The following is a 17186-nucleotide window of genomic DNA, read 5'->3' on the forward strand; positions in this document are numbered from 1 at the left end:
CAGAAAACGACGGTTTGATTTTCACTTCCACGTTCAACTGCTTGTAGTTTTCGTTGAGTTCTTGCAACTTGGCACCGAAAGAGGCCAGCGTCGATTCCTGCGTGGATTCCAGCACTCCAACTTGATCTCTGATGTTGACGAAAATGTTCTAAAGGTTCTCGACTAGATTCAATTTCGAGCTCTTCTCGGTAAGATCGTTCACGATGCTTCGCATCTCTGTAAACTGCGTGTGAAGGTCGGCGACGCTCTGCGAAGTGGGCAGCGTCGACACCAGCGAACTAATTTCGTCTCGAATCTGTTCCACGTTCGCCGTTTCCGTTTCTAGTCGTTTCAGCATTCGAGATATGTTTCTTTTCAAAGCGTGCAATTCTTTGGAGGTGGGGAGATTGGCCACCCTACTCTCGAGATCGCTCAATGAACTTTTGATGTCGCTCGAATCGGATAGTGCCGTCACCGCCGTTTTCAATTTTTCCAAATCTTCGCTCGAAGGCACGCTCGTCCGTAACGATTCCAAGTCACCCTGTATGTTGTCGAGTACGTGATGAAAATGAGCGAGATTCGTTTCGACGTTCAAATTTTCTAAATATTCGATCTTCTGCTGAACCGTGCTTAACGTGTCTTGAATGCTCGTCAACGCTCTTGCTTCAGCGTGAATATTTTTAATTTCTTCGTTGATCAATTCCAAGGACGCCTGAAGCGTAGCGATGGTGGTTTCAATGTGTTCGAAATCTCGATACGCCTCCAATTGAATTTTTATGTTCGCGACGCTTTTACCGATGACCTGCAGTTCGTCCGACGATGGTAGGTTCGTCATTGTATCTTCCAAAGTCTGCAACTTGGATTTAATTTCTTCCAACGTGCTGGTGAATTCTTCTTGTAATTTGGAAACGACGACATGCAAGCGTTCTGCGTCTATATCGTTCACGACGGTTTGAAGTTCAGAGAAATTCTTTTCTATTGCGGAAGTTCGTTCTTCGATTTCGAGTTTCAATTTTTCCAAATCTTCATTTTTCGATTGAAATTGCTGTAATTTGGCCAAATCATTTTGAAGCGAATCCACGCTCAACTGTATATTTTGAACGTTGTCGTAAGAAGGTACGTCGACATAATTTTTTATCAGCGTCTTCAGTTTGGAATCGATTTTCAGAATGGGGTCGAGACATTGCGTTTGGAGCGTAGCGATTTCCGACTCTAAACTTTTGTTTAAGGTCTCCTGCAAAGCAATCAAATCGGTCCTCAACTTCTTAACTCGAATGTCCAACATGAGAATCTCTTCTGCGTGGTCTACACGCTTGGTGTTGCCGAAAATGTCGTTAGGCATTTTTGGTTAACGGTTATTTATAATAGGATAGACGATTCGTAATTCTACGAAGAGAGGAATGAGTTTGTCGTAATCTCCGAGGAGTTCCATGTAAAGATAATCTCCTGCAGAAACATCGTACGTAATGTTAGAAAGCATCTTGTCGTGCTTGATTCGAAAAATATTCTTGCCGGTAGAAATTTTGATTTCGCCTGCGTTTTCCGGATTCACGGTGATTTGAAGTTTCCCGTCGATCGGAATTTCGTAGAAATGTAAATTGTTATTAAAAACATAAAACATCTTGCCCACATCGTCATTCAGTTTCGTCCAAATGCTGTTGAGATGAACGATCAGTAAACCATTGAGTTTAGATAACACGGAAGGTAAGAGGTTATTGAAATTTGGTGGTGCAGTCTCCATGTTGATCTGTTTGCGGAAGCCAAAAAGATTCATTATCCTTGTTAGTTATTTAAGAATACGGTCAAAGTTTTTTTTTTTTTGTAATGACAGACAAAGTTTTTTTGTTTTTTTTTGTAATGATTATCAAAATGATTTTTTTGTTTTGTTTTGTTTTTATGAATCTTCTGTTGAAGATGGACATATGTTGCAGGTTTTGCTTTCTGCTAAGCGATAGTGCCCCCATGGCAGTGTGTGAATTCCGCACTTCAGGATGCACCTCTTATCATCGTGCGCATCCAAAGCAATCTTCCTGACAATGTTGGTTGTCAATTTATGGTTGACGCTCTGGATTCGATACTCTTTTCGTAGAACAGGTGAGCGAGTATTCAGGCATTCAACATAATCCTCGAATGCGAGATGCTTTTGTACAACCTGCCTACCTACACCCTTGGCCTTCTTGGTGACAGACCCCTCGGCCCGAATTGCATAGGCTTTGGCCCGAAGTCCAGCAAACTCAAGAATAACATCCCCGTCCTTCTCGTCCTTGAGTTTACCGGGCACCTTCTTGTTTCGGGGCAGGATGCCGTACTGGTTCGGCTGGGGATAGCCTGATGTGTCGAAAAGCTTGATGAAAGCTGGAATCGACGCTATATCCTTATATGCATCAACTGTGCGAACATGGTAGACCAAGCTGTCCGTATCTGTATATAAAAGAGAAATGCCACGATCATAATGTTTGCACAGTGTACCATAATGTGTCTCAAACATATGCAACTTGCTCAAGTCCAGAATCGTGGCACCAACATAGATTGGCTTGTTTAGGTGCACCACAGGTTTACCCATGTGGACCAGAGCCAACTGCTCATTATAAATGGTCCTTGATTTAAACAACGGGCTTGCAATCAGCTTACGACATCGCTTCGCATTGGTAACCAGCCTAACGTCCACGCGATTTCTCACGTTCTCCATCGTTTTACCGAACACAGCATTGTTCATCAGCTTGAAGAAGTTTTTGTCAAGCTCCGAGGTTGCAGCGATGCGGTGTTCGGTATTGGCTTTGATGTAGGGTACTAACCAGTTACTGTGCTCGAACCTGAGGATGCGATGAATTTTACCAATTGTAACACCTTGCCTCATCAACCAAGCAAGATTCAGGTAATGTACCACATACCTCTCTTTGGGCTCAACATCCATGATGAGCTTGGGTTGATTCGAGTTAGGTAAACGCTTAAATTCTGGAGCAGGTGGTAACTCGCTGAATACATCATGGAGCTTCTCGGGGAATTTAATGTCCACCTCGGCAAAAAATCCGTATGTACAATCTTCGAAATTTTTCATGTCGAAATCCGAAGGATTAACCCACTCGAATCCCTTGTACGGAAGTTTCTGCATCATGGAAAATCCATACAGGTTGTTTACATCTGTGTGGAGGATGTAGCTTGTTGTTTTAGAGGGATCGTAACCGGTGGCCATGTATTGATTGTTAGCACGTGCATAGCGTTGCGTCACCTGGACCATACCGCCTCGGATGCCTCGTTCCAAAAAAAAGTAACTTTTCCACATCATTAAGAAGCTGGAGTTTAATCCTGGTCATGAGCAGCATGGCCGACCATGCCAGTCCGGGGAGGCTGTAGAAGTAGGCAGGGTCTAGGTGGTAGATGTTTATTGCTGTCGCGCGAAACGCCTGCAAAACGTCCGCGAGAAGCGTCACGTCAAGCTTTAAATATGCGTCGTGATAATCTCCAAAATTTCGACAACCTAACTCTTGCCACATGGACTGGGCGTGCTGGTATTCCTCATTTGTTATGCTAGAGCCTCTCAGCCGACTGTAGAATTTATCCTGTGGAGGAAGCGATGTTTCCTCGAACTTGTCGGGGTCCGTTACGTACTCGTATGGGTAGACCCCCTTACGTCTGATGAGCCCAACATCCAAGTTTGGAAAACTAGCTGCAGTGATAGTCAGCTGCTCGTCCCTAAGCTTGCCTGCAAGAGCATCAAGGCTTGCATGGAGGAAACGCAGCGAGTCAAGAAACCGAAGCTCGATAGTTGCTTCCAATTCGGGGATAGACACCCACTTACTCACGCTAATATAGCGCTCCTCGTTCTGTGCTAAGACCCTGATACGACTATCATCGTAGCCGAGATGGGGTACCAAGTGATGAAAATCGTATCCCGAGCCGTTGTGAAAGAAGATGGGAATAAAGCGCGGGTCCCTAGCTTTTAAGTTGCACGTGTTGCACCACGGACCGATGTAGCTACCAGTACCATAATGGTCGTGGTGGTGCACTTTACTGTTATCGTCGGTGAAGGCCAAGTTGCAAACAGGGCAGTTGGTTGCCTCCTCGTGCCTACGCTTATTCTTAGGAGAAAGTCGTTGCATGCGCTTGGGGGACAGCAACACCTTTCCTATCTTTTGGGCCTCCTCTACCATCCTCTGCAAGAAGTGCTTGACCGGGTCGGGACCGCGATAGACATACGGCTCGGGGGCAACACGTTGGTCTCGCCGCACTACAACGTAGGCGTAACTTGAGGCCTTGTGGAGTTGGTAAGGGGTGGTGGAAGAATCTTCGGGATCGGGATAGCAGGTGGAGAGAGGTTCGAGGAAGGCTTCGAAGTCCGCTACAATGATGGCAGGATGCTTTGCCATGGCGCTGTGCATGCTAAATTTTTCTGTCGCATCAGGATTGGGTAGAATAGTTCGTGCAGGTTTGTTGGTACTGCAGTAACGCATGTGGCGAGCGAGCTTTTCGGCAGCGATGTTTTCTCCTTGTAAGCTCTGGTGTTTTTGTTGTTGGTTGTCAAAAGTGATCAGACACCTTCGACAAACTTCTATCCTACCATGATGCTTGCTTTTTTGACTCGACACCAACCGGGAGAGCGAGCGAATGAGGGTGTAGTGGTGTTGTGTCTCGTCCTTGATGAGCAGGAAGTTGATTTCTCGTACCTCGTTGTTGTTGCTCACGTTGCTCACCCGGATGGGGTGGACCTCATTTTTGTTCTCGGTGAGACCGTAAACGTTTATGGCTAATTGTTGCGAGCACGTGCCTCAAACTTGCCAACATCCGAAAGCGCCACCGGGTAGTCGATTCCCACCATTGCATCCTCCAACTCCGACTCGTACTGCTCGTAGTGGGTAACGCGTTTTGGACTATTTTTTCTGTCGACGGGGTGCAACGCTGCCAGCACCGACCAGACGAAGCACTTGTTATCCCTGTTCTGAATATTCAGAACAGCCTTCTTTGCTGCAACATCTGGTGGTAGAGGGACGTAACTAGACCCGGACATTGGTGCAAACTGACTAAAAGTAACACACAATTTATGGGGTTCTCCACACAGCGAACCGCCCGAGCCTGTGGCCTCGTGCTCCTCCTGTTTAACAAGCAGCTCCTCGGTAAACTTGTCGTAAATTTCCCCAATGCTGTCACCATCCGCCAGATGCAGCGTTTTTGCTTTCGTTGCATGAAAGAAAGTGTATCTTTCATCGGTCGGTTTCTTGTATGTGCAACATAGCGTACCGTAGAATTTAGTGGAGGAGTGCGTAGCCAGTGCATTACTAAGAATAGAAACTATCTCTGCTCGCTTCTCCTCTAAAAAGCTACGAACATCGCAAGAGCCGTCCGACAATCGGACATAATCTTCTAATATTCCTCCGAAAGCAGACCGGTCTGCTTTCGTCGCAGGCTTGACGCGTTTGGTGGGTGGTGCATTGATGGGGGCTGCTTCTGCCTTTCTCTTGGTGGAGGTCGAAGGCTTAGCCCCAGATGTACTTTCGCTTAGACAAGTAAGCTTATGCTTCTTGGCATACGCAATTGTGATGTGTTTATTGCATCCGGAACATAGTTCGGTGGCAGCCAAATGCTTGCCTGGCACGCAGGTGCGACAATGTCTTGCAAAATTTTTGCTTGATATGGTTCTTTTGCACACAGGGCAACTTTTCATGGAGCGCATTTCTTTTTCTTTTTCGGGGTATGTTTATTTATATGTGATCTGTTGGTGGTAGAGTGTTTACAAAACAAAAATGCCTTATGAGAAAAATTTTGTAAGCTAATTCTAATTAGTGTTAGTTTGAGGGGTTTATTTATATATGGGTGGTGTTGTCTTCCTCAAATATGTGCTTTAATCAACCCTATAAAAAAATAAAAAATAAAAATATATAAGAAAAATATGATTGTAGATAGAAAAAACACAATAAATATTGTATGCATGTGTAATTCTATTTAGCTTATTTTTGCTAGACACGAATCTTCCTCAGATTTTATTGCCTACTAGTATATTTTTTCTACCAATCTAGTAGAGGTGTGAAACTATGAAAATGTTCTTGTTTAAGCACTAATCATTATGTTTCCAATAGGACTCCTATGGGACGTAGAACCTTGTAACTTTGCTCTATGTATATACTAGTGCTTTTCCAACATGTTCACAAAACCTTAGAACCTTCACAGACAAAAAGATAAAGTTTCCCCCTGTGTACATGTATAATTCGAATCCCACTGTAGGTCCAGTTTCGATTAGCCTTACTGTGCATAAAGTAGACTTAAAACAACAAATCCAACCCAGAGTATCAACAAATTCAAAAACATAAAATTTCCCCCCTGTACACTTGTATAATTTTAAACTCCAAGTTCGATACCCGGCGAATCCCACTGTAGGTCCAGTTTCGATTAGCCTTACTGTGCATAAAGTAGACTTAAAACAACAAATCCAACCCAGAGTACACGCGTCAATACCATCCACCATGAGTAAACTAACATGATCATGATCATCGTCCCTCCCCTCCCTCCGATTGTTACCTCGCTTTTATGTTATTCGCGATGAAGAATAGTTTTTTCAAGCGCACGTTATGTATGCTCATATTTTTTTTTGTTTAGCGTAAATTTCGATGTTTAATCAAAACACCACTTCCTGTTCACTAACGCAACTCGCAATTATTACACACACATGCAAGAGAAATAACAAGAAACAAAACTTACCTACAAAAAGCTGCTAGCAATTTAACACACACAAAACGGTTGTATAATCGCGTGCAGTTGCAAAAAAACGTTACTCTTCTCTACAGAAACTTTCACGCTACTGTGTTTGATCTGACCTACATCCACACCACAGAAACGAAAGTCATCTCTCCCCTCCCGTCGTCGCATCCGGTTGCGATGACAATATAAGCAAAACTAGGTCGTGTCAGTATTGCCAACTCGCTAGGCCTCTGAGTTTAGGGCGACCCGACTTGTGCGAGGGTTGGGGTGCAGCCGAACACCGTCGCCGCCCACCATCAACTCGAACTAGACGGCATAGAAGTGGTGCGTTACCTTTTCGGGAACCTCTCCTCGTACACGCTGAAGTACGTTTCGTTGTATTTCAACCTGGGGGAGAAGATGATGCCCGAGGGCGAAACCGTGCAGACGCTCTACGAGAAAAACAAGATAGACGATCTGTTGCAGTACAACGTACAGGATTCGATGCTTGTGAGGGACGTGTTTCTGAAAAACGGACTCGTGCAAACGATCGTCTCCACGTGCTGCCAGAGCGTGTTGCGAGCGGACCAGGTTCGAGGGCATCAACTCAACTTGCATCTCTCGCATTACTATTTCAGCGAAGCGTTGCAGAACAAGCGATGTTTGTGTTTCCCACGACAGCATCTCGAGTACCACCACAAGCTGGTCGGGGGTTACGTGCACCGTAACCCTCACATGAACGTGGCGCTCAAGAACAGGACGGAGGACGAGATTATTTTGGTATTGGACTTCACGTCACTCTACCCGAGCGTCATGGTCGCAGCCGGCCTCTCCCCTTTCAACGTGAACTTGGGGAGTGGCGCGAATTCCACGCCGGAACGTCCGTTCCGCCCGGCACGGAAGTTGATGTTTATCGCGGCGTTACGAATCCAACCGGTTGCACGGAAGCTGATCTTCACGTGTATTTCTCACGGGACACGCTCAATGCCACGTGCATACGCAAGATCATGGCCTTGCGTAAAAAAATCAAAGAATTTAAAAACAATAAGACTTTACCGCCGGGCAAACTGCTCGAAATGGACGCCAAACAGAACACGGCTAAATTGATGATGAATAGCATGTATGGTCAGATGTACGAATTGAAAGACATTCCGGAAGAGATTCGCCCGCACGTCAATCAATTCTACGTTCGAAGGCCGTACGGGAAAACTTGGGTCTCGTTCGTTTCGAAGAACCCCGCTTGCGCGTCCCTTGTTACTTTTCTGTCGCGAAGTTTGAGAGAAAAAAAAAAAAGAGACACGTGAAACTCTACAGAGGTGTGGTAATCTATAACCGCAGCCGTTAGAACTTTTTTTTGGTTGGGCACCACGCACCCCTGGCGAGGTTATATAGGGGCCAGGGATCCTAAAAAAACAACAATTATTATTTGTTTGGTTTGCGTCACAATACGGAAATAATGAGAGGCATACGCGCGCGTGTGTGGCACATCGTTTCTCTCTCTCTCTAAGAGAGAGACGTTTACAAAGGTCACGATATATAAACATTTTGGTCCCCGGGACTTGGAAAAAAATTACGATAAGGTGCATTCATCCTTCAAGGATGAGAGAGTACATTTACTCATCACGCTGTGTCAGCGCAATAAATAAGGCGCGGAACGTGGAGAGAAACCTTGGTGATTTTTTTCGAGTAAGGTGTTGGCAACACTGCGAGAAAATGAGGCTTATGCCTTACAAGAGCAAACTATTAAGGCGAGCCTCACCGAGCCTCACTTTCGGTCGCAGAACTCTCTATTTGGGTCTACTAAAATTATAGCACTAACTTAGCTTAAGTTAAAATGCATTCAAATTCATATAAAAAAATTAATAAACAATTTATTGTTTGGACCGTTGTGCAGAACAGATTATTAATTAAAAATTAATTATTAACAATATTCAGTGGCGTTTGTTATTTACATCAATATTCATGATATTATTGATTTATGGGAAAACATAAACTTCATGAATGTACTTATTTTACAAATATTGATATGCAAATTTTTAAATGTGTAATAGACAAAGTATAGTTCGTATTCTAACTGACACTACATTTTTTACGTTTTAGCGAGTCGAGTAATAATATAAATGATACACATAAAATATATGTATTTTTAGGACGTATTCAATATATGCGCCGGCCCCTGTGGCGGAGTGGTTGGCACATCGCACTACGACGCCAGGGGTCCCAGGTTCGAATCCTGGCCTGGGCATGGATGTTTGTGAGTGTCCATTCATCAATTACATCATATCATCACTTATCCCCATATTCGCAAATTAGCCGAAAGTGGCACAAAACGAGAAGTAAAATTAATCAAATAAATCAAATCACAAATATTCAATATATGCATTTAAATTTTTTTGAGATTACAGCTTTTATACGAGAGTAATTTTTTTCTCGGTTAGTGTGCTTACTTTATCTATAATAATACTCAATAATGAGTAGTCTTCGATATATTGCTTAGTTCCTTGCTATAAATAAACGCCAAATAATTTCTGCTCTTGGACGATTTAAATGTGTCCTGGGAAAACCAAGCTGAAGGGTATTTTCGTAACTAACTCTCTCCTTCCCCCTCCCCCCCTCTCTCTAAAATTTTGCGAGAACGATCGAGGCAAGATACAACAGTTGTAAGGTTTGGGCAATTTTGTCAGAGGAAACACGGATCAGCATTTCGGTTTCCATTCCAGCTAATTACAAATGTAGTGTTTCGCATAGGTTTAATTAAATTACTAACTCGCTGGGATTAATGGTTTATCGCACTCGTCAATGAATTCCATCAGGAGAGAAATCAAATCATCTCTGTTGTATCAAAAATCTCTTTCATATCGAATCCGCAGAACAGTAAAATTCAAAATGTGAATGTATGCATGTTTGTGTACCTAGGTATATGCGTGTGTGTATATATGCGTCTGTGTATGTATAGTCTGCCACAAAATTAATTAATGTGTATGGTTTTACTGTACATAATAAATATTAACTATGTATATATAATTATTTACGTTCTCTGTGCACCCAGTCATATTTTTAAGGTGCAATATGTGCAGTCTGGTAGTGGCCGAGAGGTTTGAGTGTTGGATTCTCGGTCTCGCAATTGCAAACCGGTAGAAAAGCAGCATTAAATTTCACGAAATACAAAAATACAACCCCTCAAATTTAATTAATCATTATTTGATTGCAAATAACAGGTGCGGCAGTGAAATGGGCGATTTGGCAACCCTGGAAATAGCAAGTTACGTAAGGAATCAGATAACGGGAGTGGAGTGGCCTCCCCCATGGCGCAGTGGTAGCGTCATTGCCTTGTAATCAAGGGGTCCCGGGTTCGATACCCGGTGGAGGCACAAGTGGTTCGGATCCCACTTTAAACTGTAGGTCCAGTCCCGATTAGCGTTACTGCGCATAAAGTGGACTTAAAACACCAAATCAAACCAAGATAACGGGAGTGGTGCCATCTTGACAACAAACCTTTGCCACCATTGACACTGATATCGGTGTTCAGTCGAGATAGCGTCGTGGACCGGTGAACAACGCGCTTATGCCGTAAAGGCGTTTCACAAAAATGCTGCGCGGACACGTAGCTGTCGTTGTTTTTGTGAAACGCCTTTACGGCATAAGCGCGTTGTTCACCGGTCCACGACGCCATCTCGACTGAACACCGATATCAGCCAGAATGATAACCATAAGCTTGGTTCAGTACAATATATATATATATATATATGTGTGTGGGGGGGTGTGTGTGTGTGTGTGTGTGTGTGTGTGTGTGTGTGTGTGTGTGTGTGTGTGTGTGTGTGTGTGTGTGTGTGTGTGTGTGTGTGTTTTCCTTTTATTGGGTTAACGCATAAGTTCGTTGTGGTTTTTTCCCACCGTGGCAAATGCATTTTTATTTGATACTAATTTGAGATTAACAAAAGACATAAATTAATCAGTAATACGTATATTTTCCTTCATTGTCTATGACTGTTTACCAACGCTGTGGCAGTTTTTTAATTCAACGCATGAAGAAATCAGCTGATTCGGGGTTAAAAGCATCGTCCAGCCAGGTTTGAAGAGCATTTTCGTCATCAAAGGAGCTTCCTTGAAGATTGATGGATTGAGAGCTGAAAAGGTAGCAATCTGAGGGCGAAAGATCGTGGGGAGTATGGAGGAATTGGAATAACTACCCAACCAAGCTCCTGGATAACAGCTTTTGTCATGTTAGCGGAGTGTGGGTGTGCATTATCGTGTCGCAGCACTTGATGCTGTCTTCCTGGCCTACTCTCTGATTTGGTTGTTTTCATTTAGACCATGCGGTATCCTGAACCTTACCCATGGAATGCAAATGTCGCACGATGGTTAAATGGTCACGGTTCATCACATTTGCTAATTCTCGAGTCGACTGATGTGGATCCTCGTGGATTAAAGCGTTTAAACAGTCTTCATTAAAGCCCGATGGTCGTCCTGAACGTGGAGAAACGCTTAAGTCAAAAATGCCCTCTTTGTAATGACAAAACCATTTTGTTGCCCTGCTTTCCCCGTTTGCATTCTTTCCGTACAAGGGACAAATGTTTCGAGCCGCCTCCGCTGCCTTTGCCCCTATGTTAAACTCAGACAGAAGAATATGTCGTAAATGTTTTTTTTTCCACTGGACACTTATTGTTCTTTAGTCCATAAATAACACCGTATTTCTTCAAATGTGTAAAATCCAATGCGTATTCACAAGCACAACAATGCTACTCCAATTGATGAACATTAAACGATAAACAAACTCCTAACACCGCAGTGTTGCCACACCAAATAGAAACTCAACAAACTGATGCATCAACCCAATACATAAAATCTATCTAATATACAAGTGCATGTAAAGAAGAAAACACTGGAGCTTTTTAATCTTCTCTCATCCCGTTACATCTATGGCTGCTAACAACCACAATTCACTACCATTCACTACCATATTCTAAAAGTGGACGAACAATCGTCTTCACTACCGATGAGACGTCGTCCTGGCGACCAATCACACCCGGCGTCCCCCAGGGAACCGTTCTCTGTCCACTTCTCTTCTCTACTTGTACATTGTAAATGCATTTATACATAGATCACATCCGGTTGTATTCGTCACAATTCCATTCACAATCAGTTATGATTTAAATAAAATCACCACATTTCATCAGCTAACCACGGACTACCAATTAATCCATCACAGACGCAAATTATATTATCATTGTTGTTGTTGTTATCATCATCATAATCAACATAGTCTCTCCAAAATTGTCCTCTGTATTCGAAATCTCGTCTCTTCCTATCAAATGTCAAATTTCTTTCTATGTAGTACACCCTGGACTGCATTTTGCACATTCACGAGGCTCTTGCATCTGGACTCACAGCCAGTATAATACTCTGTGGGATTTGTATTGTATCCGGTACATTTGTGATTGTTCTTTCGTCAATTCCATCATATCATCAGTCATCCTCGTCTTCGCGACTAGCCAGAAGTGGCAGAAAAGCGAAATAAAATTAGCCAAATCAGTCGAAAAGTACCACAGCTTCTTATGACAGGGAAATAGAAGGTATAGAAATAAAATATAAGGGAAATAATTGTGTATGTACACAGAAACACAAGTGTATAATTTTCACACAATAGGCATTATATTTCTCAGAAAAGTAACTTTCAGTTAGAACGATTGTTGAAATTATATTTGAGGAGATTGTTGGCATGTTATCTATAGATCAAACATAAAACCAGTTAGGTTCTTGAGCTACTTGTGCTGGCTTTTGAATATCTTAAGCTTCTTGAAATACTTGTACTACATTCATGATGGTTGTGAAGTTATATAGAATTCTCAATCTATAGAAGTCACGATGCAAGTTTTTACTTGTCAATTAGTTTTGTAGGAGATTTAATTTTGAAGAAATCACGTTCACGGTGTTTGCATGGTAACGATAATTTCGTGTTTTGCGTTGCATTGTCAAAATTAAAGTTGTCTAGTGGTCTTTGAAATTCCCTGTGTTACAGCCCTTTCACACAAGTATGCTGGTGGCATCTCTGCCAGTTTCAAACACAGAAAGCAACAGTTCCTCACACCTGGCAGCGCTGCCAATATAGCACAAGGTGCGAAGTTAAATATGCAACACTAAGATACCAGCAGGAATGCTACCATTCTTGTGAATTGCCGGACCCTGTGGCCGAGTGGTTAGCACATCGCGCTGCGACGCCAAGGGTCCCGGGTTCGAATCCCGCTCGGGCTTGGTTGTTTGTGAATGTCCATTCATCAGTTTCATCACTCATTCCCATCTTCGCAAATTAGCCAAGAGGCACAAAACGCGAAGTAAAATAAACTAAATCAATCATTCTTGTGAATTGTTTCCAACATTCTTGAAACATTCTTGCCAATGTTTGTTGTTTTTCATTAATACACGTGGAAAAATTTGTTGTAGGAATAGAAAATAATCCAGCCTGACTATCCAAACCGAGAGTTGAGAATAGAATATGGTTAATATTTTTTGAACAACGGATGCAAAAAATGGAAGGTAACTTGTTGAATTAAATATTTATTTACAATAACAATAAATAAATTAACAATAACAATTATTTTAATACAGATGAAACACGCATGTGAGTCAATTTGATCTGCTTCTTTGCTATCCACGATGCATATAGATCTCCCTGGCATCTTTCATGGCATCTCGTTCACAGATGCAACATGTGCAAGGAAACATGCCAGCAGAGCTGCTGGCAGACTTGCCGTGATATCACATGTGACAGCACTCTTACATTTGACGGAATTCCTGTTTTATCCAACTTATCCATTCAATTCAGGGCGTAGAACAGATGTAGACTTGAAAAGGTCAACCCCATGTAGCAACGCTACGCTACTTGCGTCTATCTTAGAACACAGCCAATTTCCAAACATCTCGAAAAATGGACGCCAAAATCAACCTACCGGACCTGTCTAAATTATTCACGTAAACAAAACTGGAAGCAGTTGCTTCAATAAATCATAATAAATGTAAATAGGTCAAGCAGGCTAAGCTTTAGTACAGTTACCATTTCTATTGTTGTATGAAGTACCGTATCATGGGTTGGGTTTGTTCAAATTGAACGTTCGCGAAGAAAGACCCATGTTAGTGTGGAGTTAATGTTTTCATTTGTTTATGCGTGTTATAAAAGCAGTAGCGTGTGTGTCTATGAAGCATGTAGGTCGTAACTGCTCACATAGGTCTTTCCTCTTCCAGAACTGAAACGTCGAACTTGGGTTGCGATGGGTGAAACGGATTTTACCATTGAGCAGATGGAATGGCTGGCAGTTCAGTTAATTTTCCTACAATGATAATCCAATAATTTTAACAAGAAGTCGAAACAGAAATTGTTTTGCATTGCACGTTTAATAACTGAATTAAGTATTCGTATTATTATATATGGTTTTCTTGCCACGTTGGCTAATCGTGACGATCAGTAAAAATGATGATTTGATGAAACGGATGAAGAGACAATCGCTCACACACACATACACACTCTCTCACATATATGGGCAGGGTGCAAAATACAAATCCCGCAGAGGATTATACTGACTGTGGATTCAGACGCCAGAGCCTCTTTTGCCATCAAGAATGAAGTTTACACAGCGAAATACGTAGATGAGAGGTTAATACTTTGGTTTCAATAGTTGTTGAATGTTTTAAAAAAATCCACGGAACAATATTTCATTGCGTGTCCAATTTTCGTTTCTGTGCGTACACATGAACACGCAATGAAACTTTCGTTTGCGATAATCAACTTTATTACAGATAGTTTTAGAAACAATGTTGAGAAGGTTTCCTTGCATTAAATTCGAATCACAGTATTTAGAAAATTAAATTGTCTTGAAGTTTCCAGTCATTTTAATTTCGAAGGTAGCAATTGCTTATTTTTATACAAGCCCTAGGGAGCCTGCTAATAATTTCTCAAAATGTGATCAAATTTCAGAAGTCCTTGAAATGTAAGGAAAACCCCTAATATCTGTGCCACCAAACCAACAATATAAAGCACTGTCACAATCTAATTTCATTACTTGAAGCATTGAATATATGCGTGACAGATCAACAAATCGATAGTAATATGCACAAGACCTTGACTCTTCTCCAACTATTAATTCGTGTGTGTGTATTACTGTTATGGTTATCGGGAATGAGAATGAATGATCATGAGAAATTGGATGAAGGAACCCTGAGACTGAGATTTCAGAGATTATTATCTTGGGTATAAGTACAGGGTGTCCCACGAACGGCGCAACTGGGAATTAAGAGTGGCGTTACTTTGTAACCGAAACCTGTACATACATAAGTCATACACCAAATGTTAGCCCTGTCCAAGTAGATATTTTTAAACATAGAAACAACAAACGGGGTGCAGTGTTGTTCATGCAGTGTTGCCAAATGTAAGTGAAAGTGTAAATTTATTTTTCCACAAAGCATGGAAAATTGCATGTCAAACATTCGTACTGAAATTTGGACGTCAATTTCCACCTTGGGTAGGTGGACTATTTCGCCATCTATAGTTCAGAGAAGAAAACAGATTGTTTTCGCCTATAGCCAATCCTGAAATGCCTCGTAAAGGCGTACCGGTCCAAATGGGTGTTTTAAAAAAAATATGAGGTACAGTGGCAACACTGTTGATGTTTGAAGGCAACAAAAGGTGTGTTTAGTGATGGTCTATGACATGGAAATACTGGAAACAGGAAAAAAAGAAAATGAAAATTATGGTGAAAAGAGTGTTACTTCAGTTACTTCAGAGCTACTTTCAGTTATTTGCCATTTCAGCTGTTCACGATTCTCGTTTCTGTTATCCAAAACAACTGCAATAACAATACATAATAATATTTAAATTAATAAACTAATATTTACACATACACATGTATGCTAATCTGGATAAACTTATAGTTTAAAGCAAGATTCAAACCCTTCATATGTTTTTGGCGAGCATCGAACCCTTTTAATTACGAATTGCAATTACACTGTCTGGGAAGTCCAAACTACACATACAGTCAGTGCATATTTACTTCACTTAAGTAATGTGTAATAAGAAAGGTATTGCGTAAGTCATATAGTGGCACTTTATGTGCTACGTATTTGCAACCAAATAATCAGCAGTGAAATACAGATTTACTGTCTTGTGTCTTGTTAATACTATAATTACTACATGATGGTAAAAATAAATTTTCAGATTGTAAAGTTGCATTCTAATGCAGCGGGGCAATTAATTCAGTTGCTATTACGTCTGACACCCTGCAAATCCAGAACGGACGTGAAGCAGCATATTGGTATTGCATCACCCTGAGCTTGTTATGTGTTTTCTGGACGCTATTCAAAAAATAATTGCGGTTTGTTTATGCGAGGATAAAATAAACCATTCTGCTGTAAACTGTTGCTCGTTACAACGCTAACGGTGGGATGAGGGATGAGTCAAGAGTGGGAAAATGCAATTTCATACACAGGCTCCAATTTACATCCGGCAGGTTTTTGTGAAATGTTATGCACATGAGAAATTAACAAACAGTTCACCGGTATTTGCAATTTGCAATCTGTTCCTGCACTGAATGCGTGCTGTATTTAAGTCGTGCACTAAATATAAAATATTACAAGAAACGAATATGGTATTGTTTGTGAGGGCGAGTGAAAGAATCTTATTATTTTCTGCACGTCCCATCCATATGGAGAGTTTGGTGTCCGCTCACGTTTCTCCAAGCGGCTTCTTGTTTCTCCTGTAACATTTCTCCTCTGACATACAATTACCTCCGGACGTGACTATCTCTTACCGCGTTTCCTACTGCGGAACTTGAAGTCGCCTATTCAAATCTTTAAAACTACTATCTAAGTTAGAATGCATTTGGGATGTCCCTCGTGTTCTTATGGTTATAGGAATTCTTCTAAAAATATCCACATTGTTATTTTTTGTCTCCATATTCTAAAAGATGGAATTGGCAACTACAAGTTTTGTTGTGGACTTGATACCTGACTGTTTTCGAAATGCTTAGTATTGCAATTTCTACTATCTTCTTTAGTTATATTTTGGTCGCTTCACATTGGTTTTACAATTCTTGGATTAATCGTGACGATAAGGATTGGTGGATACCAGGACAAACTCAATCATACAACAATGCCTTACAAGGATTCTAGCTTGCAACTTTTGGCTTTGTGGCAGCTCATATTCATATCGACTATACTTCTTTCCACGGAGGCGAACATATGTAATATCTCTAAGCAATACGACGTTAAAATTTGAATTTATGATGCCTGAGTATGTACAGTGTATGTTCGCAAGAAGCAACTGCTATAATTGGCTGCTTTAATTAGAATAATTCCAGGCGCTCCACCATGCGTAAAGTGTTTTTTTTTTTTTTTCATCTGGAGCACTGAGATTCTGGGTGTCTCAGATATTTACATTTGGATGATGATAAGCACCATCGTATATAGTGTGGTGTTTCTTCAACACTCACAAATTATGCAAGCACAGGCGTTATCTGAACTTTCTTCTATTCTGTTAGTTAGTATAGTAT

The 17186-nt window shown here is 41.5% G+C and overlaps 1 protein-coding gene across 3 annotated transcripts in view; it reads left to right on the plus strand.

Annotated features, from left to right (window-relative positions):
- Shal (Potassium voltage-gated channel protein Shal) overlaps nucleotides 1–17186 on the plus strand; it is a 461000-nt gene that overhangs the window by 358368 nt on the left and 85446 nt on the right. The gene's annotated exons all lie outside the window — the stretch shown is intronic.

The sequence above is a fragment of the Lepisma saccharinum genome, chromosome 2, assembly GCF_977018435.1.
Source record: "Lepisma saccharinum chromosome 2, izLepSacc3.1, whole genome shotgun sequence".
NCBI lineage: Eukaryota > Metazoa > Arthropoda > Insecta > Zygentoma > Lepismatidae > Lepisma > Lepisma saccharinum.